Source organism: Mesoplodon bidens, assembly GCF_964165515.1.
Source record: "Mesoplodon bidens genome assembly, chromosome: 2".
In the NCBI taxonomy this organism is placed as follows: domain Eukaryota; kingdom Metazoa; phylum Chordata; class Mammalia; order Artiodactyla; family Ziphiidae; genus Mesoplodon; species Mesoplodon bidens.
The window spans coordinates 72264075-72278899 of NC_138177.1; the positions used below are offsets into that span (position 1 = coordinate 72264075).

Sequence of the window (14825 nt, forward strand, 5' to 3'; positions counted from 1 at the left end):
GTGAACATCGCGGAGGAGTGGCGTGTCCCTTGTTCTACAGCAGTGATGCTGGGATTAGGCACCACAAGCTGTTCCTGGTCCGCTACTGGGACACATGCCAAAATTGAGAGCAAGCATTTAGAAACTCACAGCCAGCAGTTTTACCCCTGAATCTAATAAAAGATTGAGTTTATATTTTATGTCTTTTCATCTCATTTTTCTAATGACTAGTTTTTATTGTATCTCACGAAAATATCAGTCCATAGCAGATGGGAAATTTTAAGATGTCACCCTTCATTACAGACAGTTTGAGAAGAACTGTTCTACAGGGAATACTTTTAGTCATGTGACATAAGAATGCATCAGCAGGGACTTCCCTGGTGGTGCAGTGGTTAAGAATCCGCCTGCCAATGCAGGGGACACGGGTTCAAGCCCTGGTCCGGGAAGAGCCCACATGCTGTGGAGCAACTAAGCCCGTGCGCCATAACTACTGAGCCTGCGCTCTAGAGCCCATGAGCCACAACTACTGAGCCCGCACACCAGAACTACTGATGAAGCCCGCATGCCTAGAGCCTGTGCTCCACAACAAGAGAAGCCACCGCAATGAGAAGACCACACACTGCAACAGAGTAGCTCTCGCTCGCCACAACTAGAGAAAGCCCGCACACAGTAAGAGAGACCCAACGCAGCCAAAATTAAATAAATACATTTATTTAAAAAAAAAAAAGAATGCATTAGCACTGGGATTTCTGGGGTTTTTTTAAAAATATTTATTTATTTATTTATTTGGTTGCTCCAGGTCTTAGTTGTGGCAGGCAGGCTCCTCAGTTGCGGCTTGTGGGCTCCTTAGTTGTGGCATGTGAACTCTTAGTTGCAGCATGCATGTGGGATCTAATACCCTGAGCAGGGATCAAACCCAGTCCCCCTGCATTAGGAGGCCAGAGTCTTAACCACTGAGTCACCAGGGAAGTCGCACATTGGTACTGTTGAATTAAACCAGAGGAACTGAATGGAGTAGCTGAGATCACACTATATATGCAATTTTAGAGTCTGCTTTATTCATTTAGCTGTGAAAAACATTCTCTATGTCTTAAAAGTTTCTTCAAGGCTTCCCTGTTGGTGCAGTGGTTAAGAATCCGCCTGCCAATGCAGGGGACACGGGTTCGAGCCCTGGGCCGGGAAGATCCCACATGCCGTGGAGCAACTAAGCCCGTGCACCACAACTACTGAGCCTGTGCTCTAGAGCCCACGAGCCACAACTACTGAGCCTGCATGCCACAACTACTTAAGCCCGTGCGCCTAGAGCCCGTGCTCCGCAACAAGAGAGGCCACCGCAATGAGAGGTCTGCACACTGCAACGAAGAGTAGCCCCCGCTCAATGCAACTAGAGAAAGCCCACATGCAGCAACGAAGACCCAACACAGCCAAAAATAAAATTAATTAATTAATTTTTAAAAAATTTCTTCAAAAACGTTCTTAATGTCTATAACGTAGCCCATATAGTTCATATATTTAACATTCCCATAATACTGGACAGTTTTCCATTTTCATTAATTTATATAATTCTGCAATGGATATCCTTGGGTATAAGATCTTTATTTACATTTCTAATTATCTCCTTAGAATGCTAGAACAGAAATTACTAGATCAAAGAGCATGAAATTTTAAAAAATTAGGTTTTTCCAGATTATAATACATATTCATTGTAGAAAATTTAGAAAATATTTTAAAAGCAAAAAAAGGTTAAAATAATTCATGATACCATCAACAAATGATAGCTACTTGTAAAATTTTGATGTATTTTCTTTTAATCATATTTGTAATTAGAATCACACTATGATTCTTATTTCGTAACCTGCTTTTTCCATTTAACACTGTAAACAATTCACCATATTAAATGGGATATACCATAATTTACTTAGTCCATCCACTATAAAATAACCATCTAGAGGGTTAAGTTTTGATATATAGAAGAATGTTATGTTGCAAATCCCTTGTAGGGGGCTCTGTTGGCATTGTTCTCTCTGTGTCTTTTTTTTTTTTTTTTTGGCCACGCCATGCGGCACGCGGGATCTTAGTTCCCTGACCAGGGATCGAACCTGTGTCCCCTGCAGGGGAAACCAGAGTCTTAACCACTGGACTGCCAGGGAAGTCCTGAGTCTTTTCCTTTAGGGTACTGATCCTCTCTTCCTCCAAATGACTGGTGGGATTAATGGTTAGCAGAATCTGCCTCCCCCTGACCAGGACACTGGGCTCAAGGCTATAGAATAGACACTGACTCCCTTCCCTTTTGCAATCAGAATTTGAATTCTGAGGGCAGCACCCAGGAAGGAAAGCCAGTTGAAGCTGAGTCACCAGCTGGCAGCACCCTGGAGAGACAGCCACCAGTGTCTGGCACTGAGATCCCTAGAGGGATCAGCGTGTCATCTTTCCTAGGTCAAGTCATCTCACTCCTTACAACCCTGAGTGCTATCAGCATCTCCCAACAGATCCCTGCTTGCTGAAATTCCTCAGCGCCATGTTTTATTATTTACAAAGATTCCTTCCTGATTCATCTTTCTACCTAAATCTTTGTGCCTGGGTTTATTTCCTTGGACTATACTCCTAGAAGGGAAGTTGCTGTGTCAAAGGGTAGGCACCTTTTAAAGGCACTTTTTGCATGTGACCTAATGTCCTCCAGAAAATCTGTATCAATTAACAAAGAAAGAGGGCACAGAAGGTGAGAGAAAACTGGTACACCCTATGGGGCCAGTACTCCTTGATCCAGAATGAAGCCCAACCTGACTCTTGCAAATCAACACAAATCTGCCCTCGTGAGGCTTGTGAAACCTCTCAGTTGCCTTCCTACCACTCTCAGTGTAGCATAAGAAGGCCCCTTCCTCTGCAAGGAACACACATTTTAAAAATACAGATTGCCAAATGCTATCTGGTACCCTGGACTGAATCTTGGGACAGAAAAAAGGACACCAATGGGAAAACTGGTGAAAATGAATAAAGTCTAGAGTTTAGTTAATAATAATATGTTAATATTGGTTTCTTAGTTTTGACAAATGTACCACAACAATGTAAGATGTTAACCTTAGGGATATACAGGAACTCTCTGTACTGTTTTTGCAACTTTTCTGTAAATTTAAAACTATTCCAAAATTAAAATTTTATTTAAAACTCTATTACACCAATTTATAGTCCCACTAAGAGGGCATAGAAGTGTTAGTCTTACCACGACCTTGCCGACAGCAAGTATTTTTAAAAATTCAGTCCTTCAGCAAATATTTATTAAGTGCCGTCTCTGTGCCAGGCACTATCCTAGGTACTTGGGATCCGTCATTAAACAAAGCAGACATAGATTGATGCCCTCATGGTGTTGTTGACATTGCAAAGAAAGACAAATATTTTGTATGTTAGAAGTAACAAGCGCTTTGAACAACAAGGATTTACTGTATAGCACAAGGAACTATATTCAATAGCTTTTAATAAACTATAATGGAAAAGAATTGAAAAAAGAATATACATATATAACCGAGTCACTTTGCTGTACACCTGAAGCTAACACAATATTGTAAATCAGCTATACTTCAATTGAAAAAAAAAAGAAGTAGGAACTTCCGTGGTGGCGCAGTGGTTAAGAATCCGCCTGCCAGTGCAGGGGACACAGATTCGAGCCCTGGTCTGGGAAGATCTCACATGTCACAGAGCAACTAAGCCTGTGCGCCACAACTACTGAGCCCGTGGGCCACAACTGCTGAACCCCGCACACCTAGAGCCCGTGCTCTGCAACAAGAGAAGCCACCGCAATGAGAAGCCCACACACTGCAACTAAAAGTAGCCCCTGCTTGCCACAACTAGAGAAAGCCTGTGCGCAGCAATGAAGACCCAACGCAGCCAAAAATAAAGAAATTTAAAGGAAAAAATAGATGTAATAAGCACTTTGGATAAAGCAGAATAAGGGACAGCACGGGTGAAGGAGAGGACTAAAGGCTGGGTTACGATTTTCAGTAGGGTGATCAGGAGAGGCTTCATTGAGGAGGAGACATCTCGGCAATGACTTGAAGGAGGTGAAGAGGTAAGTCATGTGGATAACTGAAGAAAAGGTTTGAGAGATAAGGTGGAAGGACAGATCGTGTATGGCCTTGTTGGGGTCACACAAGATGTGGCAGAGACCACCACATGCTCACCCAAAACCCCAATTACTCTGCTACATTCCCCAGCCCCTTGCAGCTAGACAGGTCTATATGAACAGTTTGGACCAATGAAATGTGAGAGGAAGTGTAGTGTGTCACTTCCAGGCTCACAGGCGACAATAATCCCCATGTGATTTTCTGGTCTTTCTTTCCCTCATCGGTATCTGTGGTCCAGAGAGTGCAGCTACAAGATGGTAGAGGCTCCATCAGCCTGGGTCACTACTGAGTGGCTACATGGAGCACAACCTTCCCCTACTATCGTATGTGTGACAAGTGTCATGAGCTGAGTCACCAGCTGGTGGCACCCTGGAGAGACAGCCAGGCACTGTCTGGCACTGAGACTTACTATCCAGCTACTGAGATTTGGGGGCTGGTCATCACTGCAGCACAACTTAGCCCATCTGGCCTGATGCAGAAGGACTTGGCTTTGACTCTGTGTTAACCGAATCTATTGTTCGTTTGAAAACTACAAGCGTCATTGTTTAGTTTTCATTTTTTGATAATTACTGAAATAGCAGATTATGTTTTCTAAGATGGCCATAACAAACTCTCCCAGCCCCCATGCTCTCTTTATCATGGCATCGGCACTCCTCCCATTGAGAGTTGGCATCTATGTTCCCTTCCCTTGAATCTGGGCAGGCCTAGAACTACACTGAAAGTGAGGCTCTGGGACCTCTAAAGCTAGTCACAAATGATATGGCTTCCGTCCAGTCCTGTTGGAACATTTGTTCTTTTTTTTTTTTTTTTTTTTTTTTTGCAGTAGGCAGGCCTCTCACTGTTGTGGCCTCTCCCGTTGCGGAGCACAGGCTCCGGACGCACAGGCTCAGTGGCCATGGCTCACGGGACCAGCCACTCTGCGGCATGTGGGATCTTCCCGGACCGGGGCATGAACCCATGTCCCCTGCATCGGCAGGTGGACTCTCAACCACTGAGCCACCAGGGAAGCCCCGGAACATTTGTTCTTGGTAGCCTACTGCCATGCTGTGAGGAAGCCAAGGTGACAGAGGAGTCAAGTGTAGGTTCCAGTTGACGTTCCCAGCTGAGGTCCTAGCTGACAACTAAACATGTGAGGAAGGCTTTGGGAAGACTCCAGCCATTGTCTGTCTGCTACCCCACGAGTGACCCTAAGACGGAACTGCTTGGTTGAGCTCAAGCAAGCCCAGAACCATAATGATAATGATGATGGTGATGAAGGTGATGATTGTGATGATGACGATGGTGGTGATGATGATGATGTTTTAAGCCACTACGTTTTTTGTTTTTTTATAAATTTATTTATTTTATTTATTTATTTTTGGCTGCGTTGGGTCTTTGTTGTGTGGGCTTTCTCTAGTTGCAGCGAGCGGGGGCTACTCTTCATTGCAGTGCGCTGGCTTCTCATTGCAGTGGCTTCTCTTGTTGCAGAGCACGGGCTCTAGGCACGTGGGCTTCAGTAGTTGTGGCATGCAGGCTCACTAGTTGTGGCTCGTGGGCTCTAGAGCACAGGCTCAGTAGTTGTGGCGCACGGGCTTAGTTGCTCTGTGGCATGTGGGATCTTCCCGGACCAGGGCTCATACCCATGTCCCCTGCATTGGCAGGCGGATTCTTAACCACTGCGCTATCAGGAAGTCCCCTAAGCCACTAAGTTGTAGGGTGGTTTATTACATAGCAATAGATAACTGGAAGAGTGAGGCTGAATATTTTCACTATTCTTACCTAATATATTGAAGTCTTTTTACACCAACATGCCAGTCCTTACCAAGCCTGGCTTTTCTCTTTCCAGATAAATATGTGAAAAAGGGTGAGACAAAGGATGGAACTACCAGAGATGTCCCTCAAAATGGACTCAGAACAAAAATGTTCTGGGAATAGCTGTTCAGTTAACACATGTAGGTATTCAATAAATATTTCTTAAATGAATGAATGATCCTATCCATGGGGGGTGGGGAAATGGGAGATGTTGGTCAAAGGGTACGAACCGCTAGTTATAAGAGGAATAAATTCTGGGATCTAATGTACAGCATGGTGACTACAGTTAACAATACTGTATTCTATACTTGAAAGTTGCTAAGAGAGTAGATCTTAAATGTTCTCACCACATACACACACACACACACACACACGATAATTATGTGAGGTTTATGGAGGTGTTAACTAACCCTGTTGTGGTAATCATTTTGCAATACATACATGTATCAAATCATCACATTGTACACCTTAAATTTATACGTTATATGTCAATTATATCTTAATAAAGACAGAAAAATAATAATGCTGTCCAAACTAACACAACATTGTAAAACAACTATACCCCAATAAAAATAAATATATAAAATAAAATAAAATAATAATGCTGTCCACATTTCTGCATCTTGTTTAAATATATTATAATCAACCTAATTAAATGCTTTCATGAAATTCAGATGCATTATACAACATTCCCCAGAAATACCAATCTATTAAATAATTTTATTATAAAAGGCTTACAGCAAAGTTTTACTTTTTTCTTCTCTTCAGTTTCCTTTTCATTAAACAAATAAAATAATGTATATTATATCTCAGTGTAAAAGACTCAAGTAATAGATATGAAGGTAAGCTAAAACATATCTGCAAGCTATTTTCCCCAGAGGAAAGGTTTATTGATAGTTTGGTATGGATCCCTCCAGACCTTCTTTATATATATTATTTGCATTTATGTATATGAACTTTTTGTGGCAGAATGTATTTTCCAAAAAAGGCCATGACAACATTTCCCATCCCACATGCTCTTCCAAACCCTTACGACACCCCCTCAGGTGGAGGCTCTGTCCTCTACCCCACAGCCTGGGCAGACCTCTGGGCCTGTCTCACTAAGGTGTGACGAAAGTGGTGCTAGGTGACACCGAAGGCTTGTCATAGAAGCAATATTGATTCCCCTTGGCTGTCTGTGTTAGGACACATACTTCCAGAGCCGTAAGCCACATTGTAAGAAGTCTGGCTACGCTGAAGCCCCCATGCTGGAGAGACCACAAAGATAGACTACAGAGGGAATAGGTCATAGCTTTTCCGGACCCCTGCTTGAGTGTTCCCACCCCATGTGCCAGACATGTGAGGAAGCTTTCACCTTAACCCCTATCAGAGTGTGACCCTGAATGAAAAAGCCACTAACCATTAGATAATTGATTAATTATTAATTGATTAATATACATATACCTATGTATATTATGCTTACTTGCATAAATGACCTACTATTATGCAAGCTCTGAAACTTGCTTTTTTCACTGAGCAATTTCTGAGACTGATGTGTGTCAGTGGGCTCAGATCCACTCCATGTTTTGTAAGGCTGTGCAGCATTCCATAGCATAGATATTCCATAACAGGGCATAGAAGATTTTCAAACATCTTTTAGCTGTGGCCTGCCTCTTCAAAGGAAAAGTATTCTTGGAAGCCCACTGTTTAAAACAAGTGAAAAAAGTCTGTCCCAGACAGAGCCTCTCCTCACTACATTCCATAGAGGGAGGGACCCTTCCTTGAAAGAACTCCTAGCTTTTGATGACACATTTAAAAATCACTCACCTTGGGACTTCCCTGGCAGTCCAGGGGTTAAGACTCCACCCTTCCCCCTGGTGGGGGAATTAAGATCCCACAAGCTGCCCTTGCATGGCCAAAAAAAAAAAATTCACTCACCTCATAGAGGGTCCAACAGTAGGTCACAGCAGTGCTTCTTGTCTGTTTTTTATTCTATTTCTCTTTTTTTAAGGTATAATTGGCATATAACATTATATTAGGTTCAGGTGTACAACATAATGATGATCCTATATTTGTATATATTGTGAAATGACCAGCACAATCCATCACCACACATAGTTCCAATTTTTTTTTTCCTTGTGATAAGCGTCTCAGTCTTGAATGTACATTCGAATCACCTCTGAATCTTGTTAAATGCAAGTTGTGGGACTTCCCTGGTGGTCCGGTGGTTAAGACCCCATGCTCCCAATGGAGGGGGCATGGGTTCGATCCCTGGTTGGAGAACTAAGACCCCTCATGCCGCACGGCCAGGCCAAAAAAAAAAAAAAGCAAGTTGTGATGAGTAGGTCTGGAGTGGGTCGAGATTCTCAGCAGTTCTGACCATCTCCCAGGTGATGCCTGTGCCCACTTGAGTGGTCAGGGATTAGCAAACCCCAGCTAGCTCCTGATGACCCCTGCTTTCCTCTCTCACCTTCCAAAATGGTGGTGGGGGTTATCTTTCCCTCCTCCTCCTTATTATTAATTAATTTATTTATTTTGGCTGTGAGGCATGTGGGGTCTTAGTTCCCCGACCAGGGATCGAACCTGCGCCCCCTGCAGTGGGAGCGTGGAGTCTTAACCACTGGACCGCCAAGGAAGTCCTTCCCTAAAGATTGGAAGCTCCTATTTTCACCTCCAGTCTTTGGCTCCCCTTCTATTCTCCAGAATTCTTCACAGATGGGGGGCCATGCCACCACAACCATCTGTGCAAATTCCCTCTGTGCCGCTTCACAGGGTGGAGACAGGAAGTTGCTGAACGAATGGGCTGTAGATTTGATTCTCACCTTTCCAGAACTTCAGTTCTCTCATTTCCACTTTAAATATCTGTTTTAAGAGAGAAACGGGTAGGAAACAGGAGTTGGGAATTGTGTTCCCTCTGGCATCTGTCACCACTACTCAGCCTGCTCCAGCAGAGAACCCTTTTTTGGCCCTTTCTCAACACTTTTGCTCCAGACGTGACCTTCCCCCATCCCCTGCCATGAGAGAAAGAGAGAAACCTCTAAGATGGTCCACAAACCTCCACCAGGCTTTGAGCATCCTGGTACTATAGCAACAGATTTGCACCACTCTGGAATCTGGCCTTGGTTACATGTGACCCTCTCCTTCTGTAGGGGATGGAAGGAGAGGGCCTTTGTAGCAAGGCACCATATATACGTTATTTACATTAACTACTGTAATCTCTGCAGTACTTTATGATTATCACCCTCACGTTATCACTGAGGAAATTGAGGCTCAGAAAGGGTCAGTGACTCACCTAAGGTCATACCTCTAGAAATGACTGAGCTGGGACTGGATCTCAGACCTGTCTGACTCAGCATTTTCCCCAGGCTTTCTCTAAACCTGAGCAATTCTGAGGTCCCTGTGTGACCATACTGGGTCTCTGAGTGCCCTTTTCTCCCTCATTAGCACTTTCAGTCCTGAATTCATGAAGATACAGTCCCAACTACGCCCTGGGGTCTCCCCTCCCTGTGGAGTCCTGGACCCCTCCAGTGTTCCTGTAACCACGTAGTCAGGGTTCTCTTATTTGGCAACAGTGAAACCATTTTGTCCCTGCCCTGACTGGGCACACACAGGCCTGGGTTGGAATCCCACAGCCACCTGTTGTATGAATACAAACACGTTCCTTAACCTCTCTGAGCTTCAGTTTCATCATCTGTAACATGAGGATGATAACTCTATGTCAGAGGGGCTATTGGAGGATGAGAACAGTGCCTCTAATGCCTTTCAGAGTGCCTGGCATCAAGCAGGAATGAAAACAAAACAAGCTTGTACCTTTTTTATCCTCAATTTTTTCACTTTCTCATGGATCAGGTCTAAGGTGGCCTCTCATTGGCCCCTGCATCTTCGCAGCAACACAGCCCTCTAGGGGCAAGTCAGGAGTGTGTGAGATGGAGCAATTTCCTAGCTCTTACTGAGAGCAGGAGGGGGCTGAAGCACACCCCGTTCCCTGTGGAATTTGGGGACCACGCCAGGACAGACCGCAAGCAGTTATTAACCAGTATGTGCAACATGTGTGAGTGGAGAGTGATGGAAGAAACAGAGTTTGGCGAGACACCAGCGGGCAGGCTGGCACTCCGCACGGGGAGCTGAGTACGGACCACCACGGTGCCCACCCCTCGTCACTTCCCCAGCTCCCTGTCACAGGTGCTCAGTAAAACTTGTTAAACGAAGATGTTCTTTGGGGATAGGGGCTGAGCCAATGGGGGAAGCGACAGAAGAATGGTGATGGCCCTGTGTCGACACTGCATGAAGGCCTGAGCTGCTTCCTGATAGACCTGTTAGAGGTGTGGTTGGATGGGTGACAGGGCTCAAAGGAGAAACAATAGAGTCGTTCCTTTTGATGGTTACCTCTGTCAAACTCCAGCCAACTTGAAAATAAATTTAAAGTAGTAGGATAAAAATAATGAAATACCGTGGGGAACTTCAGCTTTGAGAACACTGAGACTTCCAGGAAGAGTGAGGGATCCCGCTGCCAGGCTGCCTCTCCTCTGCAGAGCCTCCGTCTGACTGGGAGGCCAGTGCAGGTTCCAGCCAGCCTCTCCTCCCATTCCAACTCCTGCCAAGCTTCTACCCTCTGGCCTGTGCTGTTCTGCAGAAGCTCCTACCTTTTAGTGGATGGGGCAAATCCTTGACCCCTTCTATCACCCGATGAAAAATGCTTGACCTGGTCTTTTGTCCCCTACCTCCTGTCCCCACCCTCAACAGCCCACATCAGATAGTCTGGAGCTTCCCTGGTGTTGCAGTGGTTAAGAATCCACCTACCAATGCAGGGGACACGGGTTCAAGCCCTGGTCCAGGAAGATCCTACATGCCGTGGAGCAACTAAGCCCACGGGCCACAACTACTGAGCCTGCGCTCTAGAGCCTGGGAGCCACAACTGCTGAAGCCCGCACACCTAGAGCCTGTGCTCTGCAACAGAAGAAGCCACTGCAATGAGAAGCCCGCGCAACGCAACACAGAGTAGCCTCCGCTCATCGCAGCTAGAGAAAGCCCGTGCGCAGCAACGAAGGCTCAACACAGCCAAAAATAAATAAATAAATAAATAATAATAAAAAGAGATAGTCTGATGAGTACCTCACAGGCAAGCCCACACACACAATCATAGCATCCTGGAGAAGGACCATACACACACTCATTAACACGTGGAGTGACAAGTATATCTCTCCTCTGTAACCATCATGAGGAGGACGGGAGAGGGAGCCTTGAGCTTGGTCCACCCTGTTCATTTACTGTCTCCCTGCCTCCCCTGCCCCCTACAAACGGTGCCAGGGCTCCCTCCTATGCCACCACACAGGTACAGCCTCTGGTTGCTTAGCAACGGCGTGCCTCTTCCCCCTACCTCAGCAACCTCCCCTTGTAGCTCTAGTAGCAGCCACAGCAGGGAGAGCCAGGCTGGACCTGCCAGGAGTTGCTGCTGCTGCTGAAAGGGAATGTGTGGGAACAAGCCCTTAGATAGGCCCAGGTGTGAAACCCAAGGTTCTTTTTTAACACACAGGTCCCACACTGACTCTCGGAAAGTCCTGCCAACCTCCCCTGTGCCTAGCTTCTGCCAGGCTGCTGGTTCCCCCTCCCACATTGGACATTTCACCCCACTGCTGTGCTTTCTCTGCCCTGGGTCTCTGGATATGCCCCATGTGGTCTGTTCCCCTCTTGAGGCTCAAGGCCCCTTGTCCTTTGTCATCCTATAACTCCACATCCACGTGTGTTTGTCTCTCGGGTCTCAGTGGCTGTCTTAGGCTCTCTTTTAGCCCCTCCTGCTCAGACTGAGTAACTAACTGCCTGTCTCCCCTTCACTAACACCAATCCCCTCACTCCCCACCTCCAAAGACTGGTCACTGGGATGACCCCATGTTGCCCCAGCAACCATGACCACACCCCTTGTTGCCACCTTTCCAGGAAAGGTCTGTGGTGGGATGGGCTTCACCGAAATGGTCCCCAGGGGAATCCTGCTTTCTGCACTCAGCCTGCCCTGGGCTTCAGTTTCAATGGAAACTGACACTGGACTTCTGGCCAACTAGAAGAAGACCAGAAAAGAAAGAAAGTCCTCCCTGCTGCCTTCCCTCCACCCGATCAGCTACAATGTCAGAGTCCCCAAGAGAAGCTCCTGAAGAGGCTCAGCACCTGCAGTGGGCAGGAACCTGCCCCACCCAGAACAGTGCTGCCCAGCCCCCAGCTGATAGAGTGCCCTCCCAGGGCATGGTGTCCATCTCCCTGTTTCCATCTGACCTGACCTCTTTACCTACACTCCCTGCCACCCCACCTCCCACAGTCCCTTAGGCTTGGGTTTGACCATATTACCTGTGGGTTAAGAACCAGGACTAGGGAGCAGTCAGCAAAGAGATGGCTGAGAGGAAATACTTTGAGTAAAGGGAGACCGGGTGGAGCCCAGGCACGGCAGGGTTGGAGGGATGCTGAAATGAGAGCATGAGGGAGATTTAGGGAGGGAGGCCTGGATTCTCCTCTTCTAGCAGAGGAAGCCAGCAAACAGCAGATGGAACTTTCAGGCAGGAGGCTGGACTGAGTGACCTCACCCAAACCCTGTGGTCTGCTGCTTTTGCAACCTGGCGAGTCTCCCAGCTCTCCTGGGTCCCCATGTAGGAGAGCTTTTTATAGTTCACTCCCCAACTTGGGTTTGAATAATTAAACAAGATGGACAGAAATAGTAGCCGGACAGCTAAGGCGGGTTATTTTGGGGTTTTCTGGAACACAGAGTGCTCCTGGGCGGCACCCTACCCCTGCAGGGGGTGGAGCCAGCATGAAGGCCGATGGGAGATTCCTGTGGGGGAAACCCACCCGCACCCCCCAGGGTTCCTTGGGTTGACAGGTTTGCTCTCAGCCAGAGGAGGGTCTCACCACATCTTCCTGGTCTTCAAGGAAGGAGAGGGCTCCCACTGCCTTCTGCTCATAGCTCCTCCCCTGGCAGGAAGTCCCTTCTGTTGTCTGTCAGCCCTTCTACTTCAGAGATGGTGACAGATATTGAAAATCAGATCGATAAGCAGCTTCAAGACAGGCTGAACCAGGACGAGGTGGCTACTGCTCCTCTGGCCAAGGAGCTGGAATCAGGTGATAGGAGGTCTTGTGTCCCCCTCGCCCTCCACTATAACTGTTGGAAAGCTGTGGAGGGAATGAGGGTTGGAGTGGGGGATGGGAGGCAGAGCTGGGGAGACGAACTGATGGGGGAAGAGACTAGGCTCCAGGGAAGAAAAGGCCAAAGATGGATTAGTGTTGGGGCTGAGAAACTCTGAAGGGGCAAGAAGCTCTCTTCTTCTAGCTCCCTAGTGTCCTGTGTTCCTGGCAAATGCCCAGCCTGGGTTTTCTGGGACAGGGTTCTAGCAGTTGGGGATGGGGAGAGGTGGGGAGGGCCCCTTCAGGTCTCCATTGCAGACCAATCATTTGAGGCTTGTTTGCATAATAGTTTTGGTTCAACCGCAGAGATTAGGGCCTCACCCCAACTCTACCTTGAGGCTCTACCACAGAGCTTAAAACCTGGGGCCAGAGGGGGCACTTGTAATGTTTTCTCCCTTTGGTAACAACTTCAGGGGTGGGTTTGGAGGTCAGATTTCAGGAAATACTGAAATACTCATCCATTCATGTTTATTCATTCAACAAACGTTTTTAAAGCACCAGCTATAAGCCTTGCATTGTGTTGGTGTTGGGAATAAATTAGTATGGCAAGCTCCTTGCTCTCAAGAGGCTCTAAGTTTAGTGGGGGAGATGGCCATCTTAAAACCTGCTCTCCACCATTATTTTTTTTTTCCTCCACCATTATTGAGTGCTTACTGTGCATTAGCTACCATATAGGAACTTCACAAAAATTGTCCCATTTAATCCTCATAACAAATCTGTGGTCTAAGTAGCATTAGCCCCATTTGACAGTTATTAGAACCAAGATGAAGAGATTTGCCCAAAGTCACTCAGCTTGTAAACTATATAAATGGAACTGGAACCTATGTTTATGTGATTCCAAGTTCGTGCTCTTAACCACTGCCCTTGTGGTCACTAATGCCTGGAAGGAAGATTCATTAAACGCCGTGGGTGTTCAAAAGAGAGTGAGATTGCCTTTAGCTTCGGGTATGTGCTACGCGTGGCTGGGTGGGGCAATCAGGGAAAGCCTCCTAAAAGAGGTGGCTTTGCACTGTACTCCATTCACTCTACAAATACTTAAATTGAGTATCTACTACGCCCTTGTTGTTGGTGCTGAGGATCCCGAAGTGACCGAAGTCCTTGCGCTGTGGACATGCTGGGCAGGGATAGAGGAAAGGCTGAAATTATAATTGCGCGAGTCGTAAATGCCAAGTTTCCTTTACCCTCAGAGTTGTTCTGCTCCTCCTGGGTTTCTCTCCCAGGAGCAAATACCCAAACTTCTGGGGAATCTAGAGGAAAGGCCTGTCCGTCCTACTCTGGGAAGTCCTTCCTAACGTCTATCCTGCATTTCTTTCTGTTCCAACAGAGATCCCCACCTCCCATTTCATTCCTCTTTTTCAAGGCCAAATCTCACAGCACTAACCCGGCAGCCCGAGAGCGTCTGGCCCTTTAAGGCCACCTTCTTCCCCCCACGTGCCGTCTGGTTGGGCTGGCGACGCTGACGCACGCGTGACGTCAATGGCAGCTGGCGGAGTCTGGGCACGAGGAGCGAAGATGGGGTGGGGGTGGGGGGGCGAAAGCGAGAGGGCGGCGGTTCATTTGCGTTTAAAGGGTCCACTCCAGGGTTAGCGATCAAGGCTTTAAAGAAATGTGTATTTGGAAAACTTTCCGTCTTGCGCTATGGGGCAAGAAAAAGGCGTGGTATAGCTAAAGTCGGTGGTGACTCAAGTTTGCAATGTCAATTATGTCCTTCCGCGGAAAGGGGGAAATAGTCCGTCGGTGCCCGGGCTGGAACCACGTGACATGGAGGGGGCGGTGGGGGGTGGGGAGAGGGAA

General features: G+C 46.8%; 1 long non-coding RNA gene across 1 annotated transcript; it reads right to left on the reverse strand.

Annotated features, from left to right (window-relative positions):
* Positions 1-7456: 7456 nt before the first annotated feature.
* LOC308611871 lies at positions 7457-12949 on the reverse strand. Its single transcript, XR_014015038.1, has 3 exons — positions 12759-12949; positions 12204-12316; positions 7457-8729 (listed from the first exon to the last, which is right to left on the reverse strand). It is a non-coding gene; the product is annotated as an uncharacterized lncRNA (long non-coding RNA).
* Between the last annotated feature and the right edge of the window lie 1876 nt (positions 12950-14825).